This window comes from Helicoverpa armigera, chromosome 5, assembly GCF_030705265.1.
Source record: "Helicoverpa armigera isolate CAAS_96S chromosome 5, ASM3070526v1, whole genome shotgun sequence".
NCBI classification, from domain to species: Eukaryota; Metazoa; Arthropoda; class Insecta; order Lepidoptera; family Noctuidae; genus Helicoverpa; species Helicoverpa armigera.
Window position 1 is genome coordinate 3030314 of NC_087124.1, and position 26117 is coordinate 3056430.

Sequence of the window (26117 nt, forward strand, 5' to 3'; positions counted from 1 at the left end):
GTTTGGGATGAAGTTTTATTTTCGTGCAGTAAAATAATAACGCATCTATTCTATAAGATTTTCAATTACCTTGATGTCATAAAAATAACTTATGGTATTAAGGATTTACAATAAAATATCTCATTTTCTATTTACTGCCTATTTGATATTAATAGTAATTCTGATTTGCTTTATGTACCCCAGGCACCTTCACCTAATCTTTAGGTAACTTGATTCGTAGTTTGATGAACATAACCTTTTAAACTATTCATTTTCGACTTGTAGACTCCCAACTGATAGCTATGGGAAACAGACAACAGCTTTAGGCACAATGATATCGTATGTATGTCTAGTAGTCCAGTGATGGAAGGGGTAGCCAAGCAGCTTGGTAGATTGGACAATTCCGATGCACACTTCCCAAAATGTAAGAAAAAAGTGAATGTACTGCAGCATATCCGCCTAAAACCCTCTGCCCTTTTGAAAAAACTTGTCATGTCAATACTTAAATACATATATCTGTGGCAAACATAGCTATGTATAGATATATATAAAAGTGATGGATGTGTGACGTACAAGTAACTAACGAGCCCAATCTGAAAGAAGCACGTGCGCTCACGGAAACTGGCAAAATGTAACGCTCTGCACAATTATTCTGTTGGATTATATGGTCATTATAAAAATGAAGTCATTGTATACATGAAGTAGAGCGTATTGATATTATTGCTTTTATTATTTTTTATTGATTGCTACTGAGAAATTACATTTGAAATGGGTCTCCTTTTGCTTCTGCACAATTATTCTGTTGGATTATATGGTCATTATAACAATGAAGTCATTGTATACATGAAGTAGAGCGTAGTGATACTATTGTTTTATTGAATTTATTGCAAGTGAGAAATTAAATTGGAAATTGGTCGTCTTTTTCTTTCAATTTAAAAACAGTGGATTGCTTTGAGTTTATTCATTACAGCTGTACATTCTGTTGTAAGCCACCGGTTCCTCTTGTCAGTTGAAAAAGTAAGGTGCGGTTACAAAAGGCGAATCTACGCTGAAAAACATACCTACTTCAAATAAAAAGTGCGTATTAAATTATTACTATAAATATAATGCAAAGCTATCTCTCATTGTTTATCTTCTCAAAGATTCTATATAACCTTCTAAGTACCTATTCCCACATTTAGGCTAGAGTCACCTTAGAAAGGCACAGAAATAAGTAAAGTTCCTGTACAACCATGCACACATTACACAACGCACATCCACATTGCAATAATTCGTGAAAACCACACGGCGTTTGGTACACTCACACTGAGCACTCAGTACTCAGTAATATGAACAGTCATAAAGATGTCAATTGTAAACGGATGTCAGCGTGTTGGGGCTATGATTGCGATGTCAATTCGGGAGAACACTCGTGTAACTTACAATTATACTGTGGACTGGTTGCAGTCGGTTTTTGCCGGTTATGGTCACTTCTGGGTGACGTGAATTTTTCGTGGACTTCCGTAGATCAGAGGGTACTGTTTAACCTATACTAGTATTATGGAAATAGTTGCTTTCAATTTTTATTTTTACAGTTACATTGTCATACAGCTAGCTCAATGTCTAAGGCGTAGGCCTAAGGATTGTGAAGTCGAGAATTCGATTCACATCCATTTTTCAGTATTAGTGTGCGGAGTAGTAGCAAATCAAATACCTTTATTTTCAGGCTGCATTGGCCCGTAGATGTACCTTAAATGCTAACATTCATATGTTATATTGTACAACATTTGTAAAGCTACAAATCAATGAGCTATTCTTTCATTTTTATTAAATACTTAAAACATGTAGAATAAATAAATATTCATACGACCAATGTGCACCTATGTCATTAAATCCGATTGAAGTATTAGTTATTAAGAAAATGCAGTTTAATTAACATAGATGACCTGTATTTCCACTTTGTCACATATTTACGAAAATTACTATAAAACAAACAAAAATATGATAAATCATTCATCATATATCATCTTACAAATATCAATGAAATGTATAGCAACATCAGTATTCACAGTACAATAAATCTTTATTACTTAATGCTCTTGCGCATCCGATCCGGTCGCATTGCTTGGGAAGATTTTGTATTATTGATATGAATGGTCTTCACTTTACAAGTATTCAAGTACCAAGATTGTATTGATAAAATGATGTTTTTGGAAAAGAGAAAACACTATCAAAATTAATTTATAGTAAAATAGTTTCATGATAAAAGTAAAAAAAAACGATGTAACAAGAAATTGGTAATAGTTTGTATGATTGTATATTATTTTATTAACTTCGTTATTTTCTATGGGCTATGCTATGAATTATATATGTTATAATACCATTATCCTACTTACACAACGTTTATACGATAGACGAAACCGAACAAGAAAAAACAATAATTAATAAAAAATTGCCACCAAAGAGCGCTAAGAACCCCCACACACACATCTACATTCCCACAGATATTAACACACACACACACACTCACACACAAGTATTCAATGCCCCTAGCAAACACTACTGCAGTAGATCAATTCCGTTTTACAGTTATTACGTCAAATGCAAGAAGTAATCGGGTCGGTGATTCCAGTTGGCAACAAGCCACAGCGTGCATTTTGCAAACATCTGCCAATATGTTTGCCTTCTGCAAAATAAGTCTTACAAATATTATGTACGGTACATTTCGTGAGCTTAGGATAGGTTATCATGAATGCCAATAGTGGAAATGTTCAAGTTTTTGGCTTGTTTATTCCAAAAGATATCTAAGTATTTATTTATGGCAGAAAATAACATGCAAGAAATATATTTTACTTAGAAATAGAATAGTATTTGGCCATCTGAAATGCTATATAAAACTTTGTTACTTTGTTGAAGCAAGTTTGATACCAATGGCTTTTGTGTCAAGATTTTTTTCTGTTAAGACATGAAAACACAGTTTTAATCCTATGAGGCTATGAAATGACATAGCAAGCCACAAACACTCGTAATTTACTTTATGACAATCATAAAAACTAATCAAATCTTCGCCAAACAACACGAGAAACACAAATCCGCAGACACTGCACCGGCTTAACAATTAGCACTACTTAAAATAATTTATAGCTAACCTTGCCCAAAATCTATGTCTGAAAATAACCTAGTTTGCGAGGCCATACTTGAACCGTACAAGTTAAATTTTATTAGCCAGTTATAATGCAGTATACAATGAATTCGGGCTTATCTGCAGGTGCGGGTAGCGTGTGGAATTTCAAATCTAAGGTCAGAAGTCATAGTGATGCATTGGGTAGAACTTACTTAGTATCGTGCCCGAGTTTCGAACGAAAGTTTTGATAGACGATGCGATGTTGTTTATGAGACCTTCGCTTGTTTTTGATTGGCGAAGTTTTTTGTGAGAGATTTGTTGTAAAAATTAAGCTGTGTAATTAGCAAATGAGTGTTTTGAAGTAGGAAGAAATGGTGGATAGATGGCCTGAAATATGATTGGTCTAGAAGGGAGCGAAAGTTAGGAAAGGAAGCGGTGCAATAAAACCTAAATAATATTTCGAACAGTAGCAAAAAGTATGAAGAATAATATTTTTATTCCTTGTTATATTAATAACAATCCAATTATTCAAGAAAGAGTTAATACTCTTTCTTGAATAATTGGATAAGAAGATTATTTCAATATTCTGGACTGTTCCTTATCTATATATCGGGTTTATATTTTTGCATCTCACGTGCATACCATGCATGCTTCTTTACTGTAGCTTTTACTATTCAATAAAGGTGTTACTATTTTTAACCCCCGACGCAAAAACGACGGGGTGTTATAAGTTTGACGTGTCTGTGTGTGTGTGTGTGTGTGTGTGTGTGTGTGTGTGTGTGTGTGTGTGTGTATGTGGCATCGTAGCTCCCAAACGGATGATCCGATTGTAATGCGGTTTTTTTTGTTTAAAAGGTATGTCAGTCGGGAGTGTTCTTAGCTATGTTTGGTGGAAATCGGTTCAGGTCTTCAAGGTCATCAGCTCGTTTGCTAGATGTGATAGGAATGTTACACGCTCTGTTTACTTGCAAGTGTATGTGGGATCTGAAATTTGAAACACTAATGTCTTTTGGAACCACTGAGCTGGTCTGCTGTTAGGGCACGAAGGTAGGAGACGTAACCCTGAACTGCCTTTTAGTAAACCCATCGAGTTTGGGCTCGTTGAATTTGTCTTGACGAGTTCTCTTCATGTTTCTGATTGACGAGAACCTAATGCTGGAAATGGGATGTGGCGGATGAAACCCTGAAATGCCGAAATGAAACGGATAAACCGATTTATATTTTGCTGAAAATCTAGAATGTCCAAAGGTTAATCTTTATTGTTTTCAGTTTGTGCAATTCTCCCAGAGCCAGTTTGTCATGAGGATTGTTAAACAGCTTCCTTTGGCCGAGATCGCATATAGCGACCCCATCTTAAGATAAAATAAATTAAATGAAAGAAGGAAAAATTAAGGAGCTCCTTTAAAAAGCATGAAATAAAATTAAATTATAAATTTAAAAAAACCCCCGACCCAAAAAAAGTATGCAATAATTATGACAAAAGGTTAAAACGCTAAACCCTATAAAAGCAAAAATAACTTTTAACACTACGTAAACTAAATTTTGACGTGTCGGGGGACCGCTTTTTACCTTCATAAATACTTACATAAATAAAATGATATTACAACATTCGTTTAAAAAAAAAACGCGTATCTAAAGTAATGAATTAGAGCGGTCCCCCGACACGACAAAATTTAGTTTACGTAGTGTTAAAAGTTATTTTTTGCTTTTTATAGGGTTTAGCGTTTTTAACCTTTTGTCATAATTATTGCATACTTTTTTTGGGTCGGGGGTTTTTTTAAATTTATAATTTAATTTTTGCATTTAAAGTCATAATTTTCAAGGGTTATGTAAAAGGCAAAGGTGGTTGAAAGGTCTGCTGGTGATTAGTCTTTGATAACATCTTGAAGTTGATGGAGGATCTTATGTGAACTTTGACGTTTTGCAAAGACTCTGTCTGACGTAACTGCAACCGTTTAAGCACCATGTAACTTGTGTAGGTAATAAATAAATAAATAAATAAATAGTAAAGAACGACATGTAATAGTATATTGTATTTATTTGCTACCATGAAAAAAGGGAACGCTAATAAACGAAGAGTTTTTCATTTGACCTATTATGAGCTTTCATCATTTAAAAAATATTAATATTACATACAAAAGGCAGTCTCTTGTTATTCATACCATAAAGGCTCCGAAAATACTGAACGTATTTAAAAATTCTTTCACCGTAGGAAAAGTACACCATTTCTGAGTAACGTTGGCTACATTTTATACCGTTACGGCCAGTAGTTCCACGGTAGGTGAAACCACGTTCGGTAGCTGGTATTTCATAATGTAGGTTGTTGTTTTCAAAACGGTTTTAATCATCGGCACGAATCTTGAGCGGTGACGTTCACCTGCGCAGAGGTAATTTATTGGGTCCCTTTTGTGGTGTGAAGTGAGGCGCGGGAGCGGGCTAAAGCGGTGATTGGCCCGCAGTGCATCGCGTCATAGCCGTCACTCGGGATTGGTTCTTTGCTAATAAATCACTTCTGCGCAGATGTAGGTTAGAGCTCAAGATTCGTGCCGATAACTATACACAACCGTAATCAAAACCCTTAACATTAACTTCTTCAATATAAGTTATCTAGATCTTCATACTTAACAAGCCTACAACAGTAATGAAAACTTCTGCCAAGGCAGTTTATCACGCAGAACATCTGTAGACGTGGCCAGACACATGTTAACAAAATGCATGTGTGGCGGCCTGCCAGGGAAGCACTGACCCGATTACTTCTCATTGTATTTGACGTAATGGCTCGTAAATGGTATATAGTTACCGTTAGGATCACTGATCCCCTCGAAATACATATAGAGAGTTGCTACCTAATTGCTACTAGGAACCATCAGTTGCTTTCAATTGCTACACTTGTAGTTTTAGAGATATCAGCATCTAAAGGTGACAGCCATTCTGATATCAGGAGTGCAGCCCCTTTTTCCAGTGTGAAGTTACGGCGCAAAAGTATTGAGTTTTTAATTTTCATCCGTAGTTGCTACCTCATTGCTACCTTCCAGCTTAAAATTTTGGACCACGTCGATTTCGCGGATAAAAAGACTTGCTTATTTATTTCGCAAGGCACAAAAACTGAAAACATGTGTGTAGACTAGGCCAGACACATGTTAACAAAATGCATGTGTGGCGGCCTGCCAGGGAATCACTGACCCGATTACTTCTCATTGCATTTGACATAATGGCTTGTAAACGGAATTGATCTACTGCAGTGTTTGCACTGGGGCACATAGGTATGTTAAGGTGGGGTAATTTTGATTAGTTGATTTTTGTTGGATTTTGTTTTAATTCACTACCTATTTTAAAAGATTAGGTATGCACCAGTGTACCATTGATGGTACAATGCGCTAATCAGGTGCCATTTGGTGTTGGTCTAATACAACTTTCCTCTATAACATTTTACTTATGATCACTTTTTTTTCGGTAAAACAGTACCTAATGTCCTATATTGAGGCAATTCTAAATTAATTTTAACTAAGCTTAATAGTGAAAAAAATATAAATCAAACAGATATCTAGAACAATTGTGTATCATTCCTCTCAAAATGTGCATAAAAAATTTACAGAAATCAAGAATTGTCAGTTAGTTTTTTTTCATAAAAAACGTACATCGTACAATGCTCGCAGCAATACGTCTTCCCCTTCTCCACGCACTAAAGGTCACCCAGTTCAATAGGCTGCCTCAATCCTCATCCTAATTTACTGTTTCATTACCACGGTAGCCCAGCTTTTGCCCACAAATCATGCCCACTAAGCCCACGGTATCTGCCCAGCAATTAAGGTACAAGTCTTGCGACGCGCGGAGAATATTAATTTTAAATTGCCCAAGTTTCTCCAAAGTGTAAGATGTTCGGCTATTTTGATTACTTTCGAGTTCTTTTAAAAAAGTTTTTTTTTGGGATTTGGCAATGTTATGGTTTGTAGGGTGTCAGTTAAAGGGTTTTATGGTGGAATGGATTTTTAAGAGCTGTGTTTATTTTTCAGGTTATTTGTAACTCTTGGTGATAAATAAATGATTGATATTAAAATATTCAAATGTCTAAATACCTTTTTATATTCAATTTTCAAAATGCTATTATGGTAGACATTAGATACTAAATATCATCACGCATTAAAATACGGCACTGAAGAAACCATCGAACTGTTATTAAAATAGATATAAATTATTGGGCTTATTCTAAAACCTTAATTAAGGTGTTCAAAACTAGGGCACGCCACCATCGTGGCGGTAAGTCCCCTCTTTGAGGAGTGGCTCGGGAGGAGTCACGGCGCCCTCACGTACCGCATGACGCAGGTCCTCACCGGACACGGTTGTTTCGGGAGGTACCTGCACCGCATCGGTCGTGAGGAGGCGCCCGGGTGTCACCATTGTGCGGACAGCCCCGAGGACACGGTGGACCACACAGTCCAGGTGTGCCCCGCATGGGAAGGGCACCGCCGGGTCCTCGTCGAGGCTTTGGGCGGCGGCGACCTCTCGCGTCCGGCCCTGGTTCAGGCCATGGTCCGGGGCGAGAGGGAATGGGATGCCGTCGCCTCCTTCTGCGAAGCGGTCATGCTCGAGAAGGAGGAGGCGGAACGCCAGAGAGTTCGCACCTCTCATCCCGGCCGCCGCGCTGGACCAGGTAGACACCATGGGCGCCGGGTGTCGCGAGATGACTCCCGGCCACCGTAGGCGTGGGTCTGTGGGCGGTGAGTTCGGGTGGCTCATCGTCCCTCTGTCTTCCTAGACGACAGACCCGTGTCGACGGCGCGCGTTGTTCCACGCGCTCCTCAAAGACGTCAGCAACCAGCGGGGCCCAGCAGGGCCAAGGCCTGCCGGGGCTGCGGGTTGTTCGAAAGAGATACCGCGGCCCTGGTACATAAAAGGCCTATGACGGAACACGACGATTTTAGTCAGTAAGAGTCTGACACTCCCTCACCGCTGCTAACCCACAGCGGGAGGGGTCATTTGATGATTTTACGTCGATAAAAAAAAGGTGTTCAAAACTCACACTTACATGTGAGAATATAATAACAATTATTAAAAACTTTCGATGAGTAACATCAAACCAAAACAATAAACTTTGAAAACACTATTTTCCTAATACAACATTATTTCCACACTGTCTACGATGAAATTCAAACGATTTTCGACTTAACGACACGAAGAATTGGGTTTTATTTTAGTTGGCAGAATGTGGTATAAATTGGTATTACCAAATTGGTAGTTACGTCCAAATGAAAGGTCACGCAAGCCCGATAGGTGCGATTTATAAATTATGAACAATTCTTTCACGTTAATATGAGTAATTCACAGCTTTTTTATTGCCACGAAATTACTTGATAATTAATAGTTCGTATTATTAATGGCTTCTGACAGGTGTTGTTTTCTTTATTTCCGAAAAATTTTTGACGAAGTTTCTTAGTTCCTGAAAGTAGAGGTCGTATCCATAGTAGGTGACTATGGTCGTATTTGACGATGCAGCCTGATAGTAGCAAAAATATATTTAGCAGTACTTAGGTACTTATCTAAAAACGGTAACAAAAAAGTCGTATGATCAGTCTGATTTTAAATTATTAATATCAATTTAAAAAATACTTATTCTAAATACATAGCTAATTTTGTACTCTACAAAAATCCGTGCACACAGCTCGTTTTAGAAAATTTTTGCACCAAAATAACACAAACTTTTGCAAACCGCGGCTAAAAATTGCATGAAAGAATTTAACTCCTAAAATAGCCGTATTCTAAATATAAGCTGCATTGCTTTAGATTTCCAGTCCACTCTTTAAGTTCAATGGGTCAAAAGGCGAGCCACATACGCTTTGCATCGCACTGGGTAAAACCTTTGTGGAGCCAATTTCCGTAGTCCGACGGCCCGACGTATCTATTGCAGCCAGTACTATTGTCTATTGTCTGGAACTTACTACAGTTTAAACTTCGAACGTTAACTGATGGTCTCTGTCTGATGAATTGATTGGTTGTTGCGATTGGTTTGAATTTAGAATTAGATTTTGAAAAGAGGTTTTTATTGTTCGTATTTTATATGAGCGTTCTTGATTATAAAGTCGTAAATTTTATATAGAACATAAACGGACCTGCTTTTTTATGACGATTAAAAATAAATAAGAACAATAATTTATCGTTATTCCTTACTCCGTTTTATGTATGTCTTTAAACGATTCTGCGGATATTAATTAAAATAAAGAAAAAATAGTACCATTCTGAAAAAAGTAAGTCAAAAGTCGACTGGTTCCCTTTAAAGTTCATTCTTAAGAGAATTTGAACAGAGTTAGTTTCGTGCTCAATTAACTCGCCACGTGTTTTGGGTCTGACCCACTTTAGTTTCAGGTACTAATTTGATTTTTATTTAATCACGTTGCAATATTTGGAACGGAATTCTAAATCTTATCTTAATAGCTTGGCTTTCTCACATATTAGTTTATAGTAGTTTTCATAAGAATTCTTTTCTAATATTATAAATACCAACGTAACTGTTTGTTTGTTGAGCCGGCTTTCAAGTCAAAACTACAAAACCAATTTAAATGACTTTTGGTGAGCAGATAGTGAAACTGCCTGAGAAATGAGCAACTTTTTATCCGGGTGCGAGAAGTGGTTCTACAGTGACGTATGTACCCCGCGGAGTACCGCTTTTAATGAAATAAGCAGACAAACAAGTGACACAGTCTCTCATATAATACCTAATAGAAATACCTTTATATGAAAACGCGGAAGTTATTGCTCGTAAAAATATTATTACGGTATTAAAGATTTGCCACATGCGATCTATGCATCAGCAATAATCTGTATTGATTTAACTTGTTACGTAGATCAAATAAATACTATAGGTATAAATCTTCTTGTTATATTTTAGAAGAATTGATCAGTTCCATTGGTTTTTGCCAGCGGTTTTACTCACGTCCCATGGGCACTATTCCGCACAATTTGATCAGTAGTAGTCTTCCTTGATAATCAGGTTATCTGTCACTGAAAGAATTTTGAAAATCAATTCCGTAGTTCCTGAGACTACCGCATTCAAACAAACTCTTGGTAGACTTTTTATAGACGTCTTTCTTTGCAATTGAAACCAATAAGGTGGTTTTTCATCTACGATTTTCAAGTGACAACCTGCCTTTAGTTTTCATTTTCTTATCATATCATTATCAATAGGCCAAAACAGACAATTTCCTCAATAAAATAAGTCTTCTTGCAGCAAAATAAGTTCACTACCAGTGCTCAGTTATCAGGTTAGTGTAACATTTAGTGAGAGGGTGGCGCGGCCTCACTACTCCGCCTCGGAAGCGCTCCACTACTTTATTACGAGGTAGAGACGACTACAAAATACTTAGTTTTTTGCAAGGTCCAAGTTGTTTCATTTAGGCCTTTTTGTGGATGATGATTCGTGATCAACGTTTTCCCAAGTAGGTTGGTGGTGGTGATTTCCAGTCCAGGAAGTAATTGAGAGTGTGTGTTTTGCATGGAACGACTGACTGCCAATCTGACCTCTTCAACCTCCTTATACGGGCAATTAGCAAATTGGTGAGATGGGATGACTGACTTTCTGGCTGCTGACTACCCGTAGACACTGTCAAAGATATATAAATAACCTCTAACGGCTACAAGAATGTATATTTTACAGCTTAGAATATTTAAATTTCACATTGCCTTTTGTTAATACAGTTTATTAGCAACAGATAAACAAACGAAAATCCCCCAATTTTCGCCATAACACTTCTTTTGTCGCCTGTACTGAACCTCAGGGCGTGTTGATAAGATGTTTTTCTACGGTTGCGGCTATAAAAACTTTTCGATTGCCGCCGAGGGGTGTGGCGCACTCATTCCTCGCTCCGTTCCGCTCAACTATCTCGAATGATCTCCAACAACTTTGATTTGTAATTTCATGTTGTTTTTTCCTGTAACGCCCCATGGTTGGCGTCTGAGAAGCCCCTCTGGGCTGCTCTAGGAAGGGAGGAAATGAAGGTATATTGTAAACAGAAGTATTGAATTGTTATATATTTTTTTTATGATTGATAATAGATATAGACAACGGCTCACTGAGGGAACATCATGCTGTATCATCGTATCTGCTTAAAAGAATTAGATTATTACAATAAAAAAAATGTGTAACTATAACACTGCCAAGTTTCATTAAAGTCCTTTCTTACATATTTCTTGAAAGAATATTTTAAAAGACATACCTCAATTTGACTGTTTGTAATATAGTGTAAAAGCATTTTAATACACTGAATTCGTCAATACCAAGTCGCAAAAAAGAAGAAAAAAAAAGGAGCGAGCAAATCATTCCATCGAAAATGGAGCGTTCTTTCACATAGGTAGTGAAAGGACGATTCGTCCTCAGGGATTCAAATTAGATCGGACGGAACACGAACGTAACTTTTCACGATATCGTGGAACTCTATAGAGTGTTTATGAAAAAAACATGATTTATTAGTATCTAGAGACTTATATTGTTGAATGCAGTTAATGGAAAATACACAGGGGATTAATCGCATAACAACTTCTGTATAGGTACGGCTAATATGGCGCCTAAACAAAAAACGATCGCAATTCGGTCTTCTACGTATTTTCGGCCAGTATTATTCGTGCAAAATAAAGATTATTAGTAACCTCGAATACGAATGTTGGGTCTACGTTTTAGCATTCCCTGTGACGGGGATAGTATATATTATTCAGTTGGTTCAGTAGCACAAACATCGAGGGTTGTACAAATATCTCTAGCCGTATTATCTGTTGTGCTGAACACTGAACATCGTCTTGGCAACGAAAATGTACTATGTATTTTTATGGGTATGTTTCTACAAAACTTTTTGTGTTGAAATTTAAAGATTATTTAAAACCCCTTTTTAGAATATTTGCTTTCCGAGGACAAATATGGATTTCATACGTATCTGCAGTTAGTTTGAGTTCGTCTATATCTCTTTTTATTCTAACTCTCCTATAGCCAATATGCCCGCTAAGATTTCTTAAGAAATCAGCGGTGCCTCTGTACTTCATTGATCTATTATTGTATAATCAACTGTGTACACAAACTGTTAAATATCTTAACTATTCATGTGTTATCGGGACCCTTAAGATACATTATTTACTGCATATGTTAAAATTTACCAATCAACTCATTAGCTCCTTATTTTTTGTATCCAATATTCCCCTTAATCTACAAGCCTGACCTTCATATCACTTTTTAAAAGATCTAGAACCTTCGTTCCTTATCAAATCAGTGGGGCTCATTTCCAACCGTCGCTCAGTTTACTTCGTTAGCCCCCAATAGGTCGCGTGCTTAGGGTGGCGTTCCACTGAATATATTAAGGCTTTATCTTTTGTTTTTTGCCCCTGATGAAGTGTAGGTTCACGGTGACACAATAGAACTGCAGAGGTTGGTGGGCCGCGAAAATAGGTTTCTAGGTAAATTGTGGTTACCTAAGTATTGTTACACTGTTTGAATTCGAAAGTGAAGAATATTTTTTGGTGGGTAACAGTAGAAAATAGAACAAATTGGATACGATGTATAATTATAAGCTAGTCATGGATGGTCAGAAGCCAGAAAGTCTGACAACAATTCTTACCAAGGGGTATTAGGGTTGCCCAAGTAACTTGGTTGAGGAGGTCGCTAGGCAGTCGCTCCTTGTAAAGCACTAGTACTCAGCTGTATCTGATTAGACTGGTAGCCGACACCCACGTAGTTGGAAAAAGGCTAGGGACATGACATTGATATAACTATAAGCTACCATAGTTTTGAGACTTTAAATATACCTTCTGATTACATAAAAATCCCTCAATTAAAACTACCATCCACTCCAGCGACGGTTCGACAGCAATTTAATACTGGCAGCATAGAAAAAGAAAAAAGAGAAAGTAAATTGAGAAACCTCTTTGCAGCTCTTAACTGGCGCAACCTCCTTCGATCAGGAAACTTAGGTAAACACCCGGCTAAGCTGCGGAGTCTAGTAAATCACTAAGAAATCGCTTAAAAGCTACGACGCCTTAATTTCCTGTGTAATAACTTGCTTTTTATTTTTTTATTTAGTGCCTTGTTAGTGCTGGAGGGAAAAATAGTGGATTGAACCGTGCTGTTTTGTTGAGTTAGAAAGTACTTGGTGCTCTTTCCATAGCTATAATGATTTCTGGCTGTTTGCAGTAATTATTACTATCACTTGCCTAGTCTTTTCTTAAATGTTTTGGCTCTGCTTCTTTTCTAACCAAACCAGCTGAGTGCCAGTGTGCCACATACAGCACCTGCCTATCTGAACCCCTCAACCCTGAGCAATAGTAAATTTTCAAAAAAAAAAACACCTAAAATCTAACTTTCTAACATTTAGTATTGTAAATATTCAGGCCGATCTAGCAATAATAGCGTATCGGGTCCCAATTGTTCGTCTCCATCATCTAGACACACGGCAGTGTGTCCGCCAAGTTCGAGCAAAAAAAGCGACACACCGGCCGTGGGTTATATTACACGAACCATTTCGGGCCAAATTCGACCCCCCTATAACTCAAAATCTATTTTATTTACGCATATCAAATTTCTAGTATCTGTTGAGACCCCCTCACTTATCTAAAATACAAAATTTCATTAATATACCTATTGTAGGTCTTGAGATATTGACGTCAGAAAATCGCTATTTTTACTATACACTCACTGACTGACTCACTCATCAAAAACCTAGACCACTTCCAATGGTCGTATTGACTTGAAATTTGGCATGGAGGTAGGTCTTTATGTCAAGGTAAAGGGAAAAATCTGAAAATGGCCAAGTGTGAGTCGGTTTCAAAATAATGAAGGTGTAAATTTATACCCCTAAGGAACTGAAACGAACTAAATTTATCTATATTTATATAATATATCTTCGAATGGTCGTACCGATCTGAAATTCGTTACAAAGGTTTGTATTTAGTCAAAGTAAAGTAAAAATCTCAAAACGGCCAAGTGTGAGTCACTTTCGAAAATAACGAATGTGTATCTTTGATCCACGAACATAATATATGATAACATGTCATGTCAGTCAGTTGGTAAATCTAGTCCATTTAGTTACTCTAGTTCATTTCTTTGTAAGAAGCATAGTGCATATTCAAAAATCTGAAATTTAGTATAAATGAGACATTTCCTTAACTAACTTAATCATAAGAAAAAAATAAAATAAATAACCTTACAAAAATAAATGAAATCCCACCCAAAACAAAAATGTGAAAGACTGCCAAGTTCGATAATATGGGAATGCTTCGCCTATAAAAGAAGTGAGATCTGAATAAGTACCAAGTTCCATACACATACCTCAGTAAAAAATAGTTACTTTTTAATGATGTTACTTGGCAAGTTTTAATAGAAAATTAAATACTTGATTCATTGCGATTAGTAGGTGTGAAAACTTGCCAAGTAACATCATTAAAAAGTAACAATTTTTTACTGAGGTATGTGTATGGAACTTGGTACTTATTCAGATCTCACTTCTTTTATAGGCGAAGCATTCCCATATTATCGAACTTGGCAGTCTTTCACATTTTTGTTTTGGGTGGGATATGTTAATACATACAGTTCCCGTAAACAAGGATTGCAAGCAATTTATTGCTTGGATTACACTAATCCTACCTCAAAGCAAGTTGCCATCATTAGCAACAGTACAATCATGATATAATATCAATAGTATCGATCATTAAATGGTCATCAATCACTTTGACTATAATCGCTAACTAATAATTGATGAGCTTTAGTTTTCTATAGGAAAATATTACGGAGTAAGGAAAAATGAGCGGAGATGGCATAATGCAGGTAGGCCAGACACCTTCATTTAGGTCAAATACATACGATGGGTGTGACCGAAACGAAAAGTTACGAGTGAATTAAGAGTTCTAATTTTTTGAGACATGGTTTTTGGTACCTATTGCAAAAAATGGGCGGGTCCAAAGAAGGCGTATAAGGGCGAAGACAGTAATATTTTTTGTCCCTCGCACACCCGTATTTTGGTGCGTTACTTTCTTTGGAGATTTTCCGTTATGGCATCTCTGTTAGTCATTTTATTCTCCATGGCAAATATAGATTTACGTCGACTGTCATAATATGAGCAGTGACAATGTGTGGAACGCTATATTAATATTAAATGAGGTATTAACGCATACAACTTTAATGGAACTTGCCATACCAAATGCTCTGTTGGTATAGTTATCACAAGAGGATTAAGGAACCGTATTATCTTAGTAATTGAAAGTATTTTATGTGAAACTTAAGCTTTCTGGGTATGTGGTCGATAGTGCCATTATATTCGCCAATTGTGGGAATAATCAGTCGTGACAGTGTTTTGTTTTAATAATCTAATAGGTGACCTAACAGTACTGCTTTTCTCAACAGCAGAAACAACTGAACATCACCGTAAAAGAATAATCCAGAAAAATCAGCATTTTCCCCCAGAATTGTGACGTCATCGCAAAGATTCGTATGCGTAGATTTTACCTGAAGGCCAAAGTCAACATCCGATGTCTTACAGTTAAGCAAAAAGTCCGTATTTGTTCGCCGGGAGGCGCGGCTGAAAATCAATAGCTCAGAACTTTATCGCTCGTGTGTTCAGGGATAAATGTCGCATTATACACTCTGATACCTTTGTGATACGTCATGTTATACAGAGTGTTAGGTTATGTTATGGGGTGTATACAGGCTGATGGTTTTTAGGTGCGAAATGTTTTTTGAAACAACGTTATACAAAGACAAAACGGTTAGAAGAAAATGGTGTTACTGGATGAGACTTAATTACTGAAAAATTACACGTATCTTATGTACAATTGTGTAACTAAATATACCTAATTAGTTACACAATTTTACTCACAAAAAAATTAAAAGATTAACATAGCAACAATAAAAACGAGCCACACAAGTCTGCGTACATTGGCAGAAAGCAAACATTCGCGATAGTGTGTGGTCACGAACGAGAGCGTCCTTGAGCCTAACATCCTTGAACCGGCACAAGGCCGCGAACTTCCAGCTACGGTACCTACATTTTGTTGGGCTTTAGAACAATATCTGTGGGAAAAGATTCGTTAAAAGTGAACAGATTAAAAAAAGAAATAGGCAATTGTTAAGTGGTAATCAGGGTATGGGTAGATAAGTTAGTCAAAGTTTTTTTTCGCATGCTATATTTTTTTTCTTGTCCAAATAAAAATGGTGTACGATATTAGGTATGTTTAACTTGGTTTTTAACCGACTTCCGAAAAGAAAGAGGGTTCTCAAGTGGGTCGCGATTTTTTAGCAATTGTAAATTGAGGTCATTTATATCAAACTTTTTATGCATACAAAATTAAATGCATGTTCAAACAAAAAAAAAAGAAAATACCTACCTACATTTTCACAAAAATCCAGCGCCTATTTCCACAGCTGTAAAAGGCAGCGGAATATTTTCATCACCCGAGTACTTTCGAGCTAGTTAAAAAATGTTCGAGGAAAAAAAATGGAGTCAGTTGGTTTACAAAACTAGAAGTTCAGTTTAGTTTCAACGGCGAGGGTACTCGACCGGTTGGCTTGGACAAATTGCACTCCAGTGGATTAAGCCACACGGGCCTGAATTTCGAACAAAAACGCTGCGGTCATTTTGTGGCAGCAGTACACAAAAAAAACTTTGGTGCGGAAAATGCATATATAGTATGAAGTGATAGCTAGACTTACAAAAAGAACATATAACAACACAGTTAATGTTAAAATATTAACATACACTCAATTTATGTGTACATAAAAAAGAAAACTTTAACTAAAAATGGGCGTTAAAAAATGGATCCTTATGTCTGTTATCCAGAAGTGCACCCATTTAAAATATTTATTTAAAACAATATGCTTATTTAAAAAAGAAATTAACAGAACCATTCTTGTTTTTTTATACTTATAAAATTTACCATTTTTCGTTAATATAGCGCATAGATAACATAGTGTAACCCCGTATGTTTTCACGGTAAGACCCATTTTCCGCATTCGTCCGTCTAAATTTCAAATGCTATGCTAGCTCTCCATGGGTCTAAGTATTACATGTATTTCCCTCTTTGCAAAAAAATCAAAACTATTTTTTTTATTCAGTCTATAATATATTTTTGGAAAATTACATAAAGGTTGTCTAGGTTTTCTTGAACGATACGTAATTAAATTTTTACATGTGTTCCCATCACGAGTGATTTTTCACGGCGATAAAAAATCTTTTCCAGTTATGTATTACGTACAACACAAATCTCTCTAGTTTCAAGTAGTTTTATTTGTACCCATAGATTTATCGTCATCGGTTTTGCATAGAATAGATTTTGTTGCGTTTTAACTAGATTGATGCAGTATTTTTAAATCTAGCCTATTTTTAAATCTATTTGAAGATATTCGATGAAAAATCTGGTATGTGAGTGAAAGATGAAGCCAATGCTATCCATAATACTACTACTAGTAGAGCGCTAGGGTTTCTTGTTTAAAAGCTTTTCTGGCGTTTTAGAGTCAAGTGCCACTCCTCAAGAGGGCTCTTTACAATGCTTTCAACTGTTAAGTGCTGAAAGAGCATGGAATTTGTAGAATCGATGTGCTTTCAGATCTCGATTTTATGTTCCATTAAAGCTGAATAATGGATCCGTTCATGTTAATTTCGAGGTAAAACAATAGATGGCGCTGTTTCGATATTTATGTTAATGTGTCAAGTTGATTAAAAGATAACGTGTTATCTTTATCTACTTTTGTTTATGTAGCTAAAAGTCTACGAAAATACGCATTAAGATTTAAAAACAATGATTTTGCAGAAAAATTCTGCAAAAAAGAACATCCAAATTTTATTTCTACGGCAAAAACGCACATATCCAGTGTCAAATCACGACATACCTGATTACCTAACCCTACCTACCCTTGGGAAACGCTATACCTAGTAGCGGGTAGGTACCTATATAATACCTCGCCCCGTAACCCGTATTCCATAGTAACAGGTACGCCCTCAATCTTAAAGCACTTAACTGATTGCTCGCTGGACGCGACTGTACCTGTACTGAACAAACGCTCGTTGTGTATCATTGTACTTTTGCTGTTGATTTATTTTCTTGTTCGTGGTCCGTTTTGTTTGTAGGGTAGGTTTATGGCTGTAGGTTGGTGTGGATTTGATTGTGTAGGTTATTTGGTTAGTGGAAATCTATAGTATTTTAGTATCCTGTATTTATGTTCACGCCAGCTACTTATTTAATGAACATTACTGAGGAAAGAATTTCAAAAAGTTCGGATGGGTGGTTGTTTACTGTATTTGTTAAACTTACTGAAGTAAACCCGAACTATTGAACAGATTTGTATGAAACGTAATAAAAGCTTGTGTGTCACAATTTCATTAAAGTTGTCTCAAATGGCTTCAGCTTTTTGGCGCCGGCTCGACGTTCGCCTTCCAAAAGTCTGTAGTCCCGTGGTCTGGCGTATAAATACAAATAAAGCTTAAAAGATAGATAGCTTATAGAATAGCAAATTCTGAAAAATTGTTTGGTACCCGCCCGTAAAATCGCGGCCAACATCGTCTTAGGCAGATGATGTTACCCGCGACTTTTCCCAACTACGTTTTGGTCAGCTTAGTTCTACCTTATGCAGCTTACCTGTGGGCAAAACCGCAAGCTAAAATATGATAATACTTAATATACAGGAGGAAGACGCTGGATGCAGGTCGCCTCCAACAGGTATCTGTGGAGATCTAAGGGGAAGGCCTATGTTCAGCAGTGGACGTCCTATGGCTGAGATGATGATGATGATAATGACTTAATATACTCTATTTTGTTTCAGGTGGTGACGAATAGGATGTGAAGTGGTGTCCGGCAGGCTGCTCACGCGCCGCTGCACGCGGTCATGGCGACCCGGAGATAGTGCCAGCTGCATCAATATTTCACACAGGTTAACCTACCTTTTGAGCTCTGTCTATTGATGTGCGGGGCCCAGCAGGTCTTCCCTTCCTGTCGGGGGACAGGAGAGGGGTATGTGGGACTCCCCTGTACATACCGTTTCCAGTATACCCACTAAAAAGGCCCAGCGGAACTCCGACCTCGCCTGAGTGGGGGTCTGGAATCCATGGCGTCCAGTCCCCCACCGGTGACTGCCTTCCTTATGGCAGGCCCAGGCCTGCTGCGGCTGCAGGATTGTTCGAAAGGGTTATCGCGGACCTGGTATATAAAAGGCCTACGAAAGAACATGATGGGTTTTAGTCAGTAAGAGCTTGAAACTCCCTCACCGCTGCTAACCTATAGCGGTAGATATTAATCTGTAGGGACTTACAGACAAAATCTGTATCTGATATCAGAGTTCGGTTCACTGTTCATTAAATTTCACATTTTCAGCATTAAGTTCGAACAAATTAGCAACAATTGCAAAGGGCAGAATATTATTTTACAGTTATTTAGCCTTGACAAATGTACCCTTTACGATATCGGGAGGTAAAACACCGGGACTTGAAAAATAACGTAAAAATGCGCTACCGATATACTGCAGCAACTGTAGTTCGTGTAGAACTTGTATAACATATTAGGGTAACATGATGTTTGTCGCGGGATGGGCAGAGAAGAATATAATTAAGTCGTTTGTATGTGCTGGCACGGAGGCAAGCGTGCGGGGACTTTATGGACTTCAGCGCAGTGTGGGGACCACGTGTCGATAGATTTTTAAAGTGAAAAAAATCTGAAATTATCTAAGATTCTGTGTAGATTTACTATGCTTGTCGAAGTCATTTCGGAAAAGAATTATCTACGCCAATTTCATTTGAAGTTTGTTTTATCGCGATAGGTTAATTTCAAAAGTTAAAAAACAGTCACAAAAGGAAACACTTCAATTTTAAATTCCACAACAATAAAATTTTGTTTAAAAGTACTTTTAATATTTTTGCTGTGGATAAAATTAAGCATAGGTAGATTCCTTCATTTCGATAATGTACATTATAAAGACCGATACTGTATAAAGGCAACCACCAATATACAAATTATTTCATTTTACATGGAAAACTAATGACATGTTTATGGCTCCAAAAAAAGTTTCTTGGCACAGAAAACAAACTTTTCTAAAACATCGATAGTTTTTTCCCAGCACTAACAATCATGCTCTTGCTCACGCTACGTTATCTCAGCTTGGCATGTCTCATGTTTAAAAAGCGCTGGCTAAGTTTTTAATAACAAGTTGGCTATGTCTCCGTATATTTTGTCACGAAACTTGGAATTAAACCACCCGGCTTGAAAAGACTATTGTGATTTAGTATTCTTTGGTATAATGTGTGGTTTTCTTGAATGGTAACAAACTATTAGACAAATCGATTTTTTCTTTACTTTTGCGGCAGCGTTTGATACCTCTGTAGATTTCGATGATATACATTGATTGATGATTTTCAGGCAAAGAAGTAATGGACATTAATCATCGCGCTTATATTTGATTAATTTTGATAACGTGCGCAATAACTTCAGATTTCATCATTAGCCTTTCGGCAGTCAGTGATTTCTATGTTCCAAGCTTTACTAGAAAATATGCAGATAAATCGCATAGTTCTACTACAGAAGCAGTTGAATATTAAATCCAGCTAAGGACGGCCATGCACCATTTCAAAGTGCAAACATTTCACAGCAATTTCGCGCTCAAGATGCGAAAAGCTATCCAGAAACTACTTTAACAATGAATGACATAAAAGATTCCATTTTACAAACACTCGGAGACCGCAAATAGTGGAAGGAGACTTTAGAATTTGAGGAATCTCAACCATCTACCACCCTTTTGGCGTCTTACTTGCTCCTTATGCAAAATGTTTCAAGCACACTGCAAACTTTTAGTCGGCCGATAGTTAGTTTGGGCTAAAAAATCTGTATGAAGATGAATGGTAGTACGAACATAACAAGAATCAGGTATTCAGCCAGTATCAGATCGATTGAAAATTTTGAATTTGGATCCAGATTTTCTTTAAAAAAATGCCATACATTGTGTCAATTGTCGGCCGACTGTTTAATCTGAAGTATGTGTGAGTATTCTAAGATGAATTCTGTCTCTTTTCCTCGAAGAGCAATTTCCACAGTTTATCCCAGATAGTCGGGGACTCGGAAATACTCTCGACCGCGGAAATGAGGAAAGAATGAAAACTCATTAGTACGGTTATTAGAGCCGGATTACACCGCGCGCCATTAACTGGAACTTTAAACTGAGTTTAACCTATTTTCTTGATATGATCGTGCCTCTGCCAACATTTTGGTAGCTTGTCTATGTATATGGATGATAGTTGATACGGTTTACTTAAATATTTTTTGGTGTTAGAACTTGGATCAAAATAAATTAAATCGAGCAGTATTTTGCGAAAATCCATGACATAAAATGTTAGGAGATATTTTAGCGTTCATTCCGCGAGACATAACCTATGAATATGTCTTTTATATCTCGCGGAATTAAAGCTACTTAATGTTATTGAGGTTATCACAGTTGTTTTCATTTTCAGGTTAGGTGCCTAAGTAAGTTATATCATACACCTGTGTAACACAACTTATCATGATTGATGAGAATAATATCAGAAATTACTCATAAATCACAGTTTTGAGTAAAAAATACCTTATCTTATGTATTTTGAAACAAGCTATTATGTCTTTTTTGAAGTGATTAGCTGATGTAATATTTTAATCGTCCAAATTATCTATCTGATTGGGGTTTTTTTTGAAGAGTAGAAAACCCAACCAACCCGGAACAAGAAATATTCAGCATATGTTATTTTTATCCATATTATAGTTGCAACATCATAGTTAACGCAAGCGAATAATGACTAAAGAGGTCGTTGGAAACCATACATCCCAACGGACCTCGCACAGACCCCAAATACTTCTTAAAAATTCTCAAAACACATGACATACAAGTAAAACATTACCATACTTTTGACAAGACAAATTCCCCCATGTTAACGGCCGATTTAAAGTTCAAGTTAACCGGCCGTTAAACTATGTAATCGGCAGTAAATATTCCGCGGCCACAATTCGCGGGCGCGCTGAAGATGCCATTTTATAAATTTATGAAGCCACCGACTGCCTCTCATCAGCCGGTTGTAATTTTGTCCTCGGAAAATATATCGCAAGTCCCAGCCTTAGGTTGGGAAATTCTCTACGAAGATACCTTGGAATGTAGGGTGACTATATTTTAGGGGTTTGTGACCGATTTTTTGAAAAAGAATATGTTCAAAATTTTATCTAAATTGACTTGTGACAATGTGGCAAAATCGAAAAAAACAACTGAAAATGTTGTTTTTTTTATCTTGCAGAAAAAAGTCTTGCAGAATTTTTTTACATTAATATACTTACTAAGGAGAATATGCTTAAATGATTGAAAATATTAAATAGGTGTTTTGTTTAATGCGAATAACAATTTTTTAAGCAATAAGTTTTGACCTATATAGTTGAAATATAACTGCAAAATGAATTCAGTTTTACTACGTTCAGCACTGAAACCGCCTAGGAATATTTAAATCAGCCATATAAGTTATGGTGGTAGTTTCAGTGCTCCGGAAGGCCGCTTTGGTCTGCTACTAAAAAAGGTTACTGCTAGAGGTGACCTACTCCGGTATTTAAAAGAAAATAATGTTTTGTGCTAGCATTAATAATAATAATAAATTTATCCCACCAAAAACATTAAATGTAAAAAAATGCCAAGTCTCTCGATGCAGTCTTTCCATCGTAAAAAGTTTTGAGATCTCATAGAAGCCAAGTCCTATTCAAAATATTTTGTAGTTATAAATCAACATTTAGTAATTGTATCAATAGTTGTCTTTATATTATAATTATAGTGACTTGGCAATGATCACAAGAAGAAACAAATAAAATGGCATATTTGGAGGAGTTGAAAGTTACACACACCGCATGCGTCATTAATATCACAAAATTAATTTTCTTTTGGTTTATCCGTGTCGTCCCAACCGAATTTCGGCAACGGCAGTCAGTCTTAGTGTACTCTCGATTCATTCACTTTCATAAAGCGATGGCCCGTAAGGTATTCTTAATTATTGTATTGGAGCATGTAGTCGGTAGTGACCATCATGATTCACACATAACAAATAATCTGATCACTGGTCTCGTCAGTAACATTTGCACATAATTCCAGGCAGCAAGCAGCTTTTAATTTGTGCTCATTGCCAAGTCACTATAATTATAATATAAAGACAACTATTGATACAATTACTAAATGTTGATTTATAACGACAAAATATTTTGAATAGGACTTGGCTTCTATGAGATCTCAAAACTTTTTACGATGGAAAGACTGCATCGAGAGACTTGGCATTTTTTTACATTTAATGTTTTTGGTGGGATCTCATTTATTTTTTGTAAGTGTATTTCTTTCTTTTTTTTTTAGGTGACCTCATCATTTCTTGGACTTCAGCTACTGCTTTGCTTGGAACCCATTCTCTATCTCTTTTGTTTCTTCTCTGAGGCTTCGTTACTTCTAAGGTAAACAAGTCTGGGCGACATATACTTCGGAGTACTAACTAAATAAATATATATCTACTAACTATCAAACTATAACTAAACTAAATAACACGTAAAGTTCTCCGAATATCAATTATCACTACAATATTTTTTAGTTTCGAAATGGTTTTTCATAGACAGATGGCGCTATCAAATGAAAATTATCGAATTATTTTGAAGTACTACTTAGACTGCGCTTTGTAACGAAACCATAGCGCGATTCAGACAGGTACAACGCCATCTATCGAGCGCGCATACAATATTTATCGCAATACAATGGAGTTTAAGCTTTATTAATTTATATATATATTAATTTATATATTATTAATTTATTTATATATATTGATAGTCTATGTATTACATTTATATTATTCTTTTCTATTCTATGTATGTATTCATCCAATTGAATAGGTACTTAAACAACGAACAAAGTTAACAATGCAGTCAAAATCCATACATAATGTTCTTGCCAAACCGCAAATTTAAAATTGTTTTCTATGGCATATTATTTTTTAATGTTTTTATAATTTTTCCTTTATATGTGGCTAATGATCTATCTTGGTGCAAAATTTGAAGTTTCTAAGTCTGCTAGAAGTACCTTAGATTTTTGATGATCTGTCAGTGAGTCAGTGAGTGACAAAATGGTGTAACTTTGATTGACCGTAACTCCTAAACTATTAATTCAATTGGCATATAATTTCGAACTTAAGCTTGTTCTAATGCCTACTATTATTCACCGAAAACCTAAACTCCTAGCTTTGTCCACGTCGAAGATATAGGGGGGGCGAAACAGCCGCGAATCGCTTCGAGAAAAGATGGTACGGCCGTGCCCGTTTTGCTCGAGACTTGGCTGGGGCACTGTCGTGCCCCCAGATCTCGAACTCTTTAGTAGCTAGTAATTACTTAACTGAAAACTAAAATTTATCTAAAATAGTATAAAGTCAAGGGTTGATTTCTCAAAAGATACTGGTCGGATTAAAAAGAATATTGAATTGATATAGACCATCTATTGAGGGAGCTATTTTTCATGCGGGTTCGTGAAGTAGTTGATATAAGCTAGTTCGTATATAAAACTACAAAATATTTTCTACACAAACATTTTATTTTTCAAACATGATCGTACACAAAATCTACAATTCCAACAATACTCAAATATTAAAATGCAAAAATCAACATTTAAATTTATCCTCGGTTTGACCTATATTCATGGAGAACCCACTTCTAGAGTTCACGTTACTCTGGTCGGTCGGTCCGTAATAGGCTCCCTTGGGGTATAAAATCGCCTATAAATTTCGTTTTGAGCTCCGCAGTGTAGACGACGATCGGAGGTATAACGTGTCGAATATTCCTCTATATTCTTACAATAAACTGGCGAAATGAGAGGAGTATCGTAATCAAATTGAATATGTACTGTAAGGGTGTAGTGTAAGTTGATTTGACAGGTGATAAATAATGGGGGGTACGGAATAGTGATTGATGATGCTTCCAAGTATCTCGTGGCCTACTTGGCGTAGATAAAATTTGGGAATGAATTTTTTGTGTGGTTTTCGAGAAAATTTCTTAATATGAAACTGTTCCTCGCGGTTCCATCCACGTCCCTAGATAACTGCTTCGAGCAGTTGTATAAAAATAAGTCATGTCCTTTCCCAAACTGTAGACAATCTATGTACCAAAATTCATTTAAATCGGTTCAGTAATTTTGACGTGGAAAGGCGACAGGCAGAGATGCTTTTTATAACGATTTTTTATCGCATTCTTCTTTCGATTTCAAAATCACACTCATACACCCATCCAATCTCCGCAAAATTACGTACCCAAAGCATAGCAACCACGTCTTAAAACAACATAGAAACGAAACAAAAAAAAAAACAAGAAAACTGGCCAAGCTCTTCAAAATTACAGCGCTGCCTGCGATATCGCTCGTTCGCGTGACTGAAGGCCGTGGGTGCAGATACTGACGATTTGCAATTCAAAAGCAGACGCCGAGTGGTGGCGATGCGACAGCCATTGCTATCACTCGCTTTCGTCTACGGCCTTGGAGAGCTTTAATTGGTCCCGTAATTGTGATTGGGTGTCGCCTTGTCACTTCTTAGGTGATATGCAGTTTTATGGTTCTTTAAAAAGCCTTTTTAAACCTGGTTGGAGCTTCTGTGAAGATTTTTTTAACGTCGTCCCTCATATTGTCCCAAAAATATATGTACAGAGTTGCTACCAGTTACCATTTGTTGCTACCTTCTTCTTCTTCTTTTTCCTGCCCTGTTCCCGAGTCATTTGGGGTCGTCACAATATTATGTACTTTTTACCATTACTCTCTGTCAGACGTCAGACTAACATCCGCTGCCTATTCATGTCTTTTTTACTTTCATTAGTTCAAATCAAATCATTTATTAGTTGCTACCGATGGTGAAATAATTTGACTCACGAACATACATTTTAATTTATTTGCCATTAATTCCTTAAGAAAAAGACCAATACGATCTCGAGAAGACCTCATAGTTTTGAAAATAATCAACGTTTAAAGGGGACCAGTGATTCTGGCTTCAAGCAAGCCAGTAAAACAACTCAGTGTGAAGAA

At 36.7% G+C, this 26117-nt stretch overlaps 1 protein-coding gene across 1 annotated transcript in view; it reads left to right on the forward strand.

Annotated features, from left to right (window-relative positions):
• LOC110381883 (acetylcholinesterase) overlaps positions 1-26117 on the forward strand; it is a 48324-nt gene that overhangs the window by 12494 nt on the left and 9713 nt on the right. The window contains exon 2 of the mRNA XM_021342345.3: positions 18864-18971. The gene's annotated coding sequence lies outside the window, so the exon portion shown is untranslated. The remainder of the gene's footprint in view (positions 1-18863; positions 18972-26117) is intronic.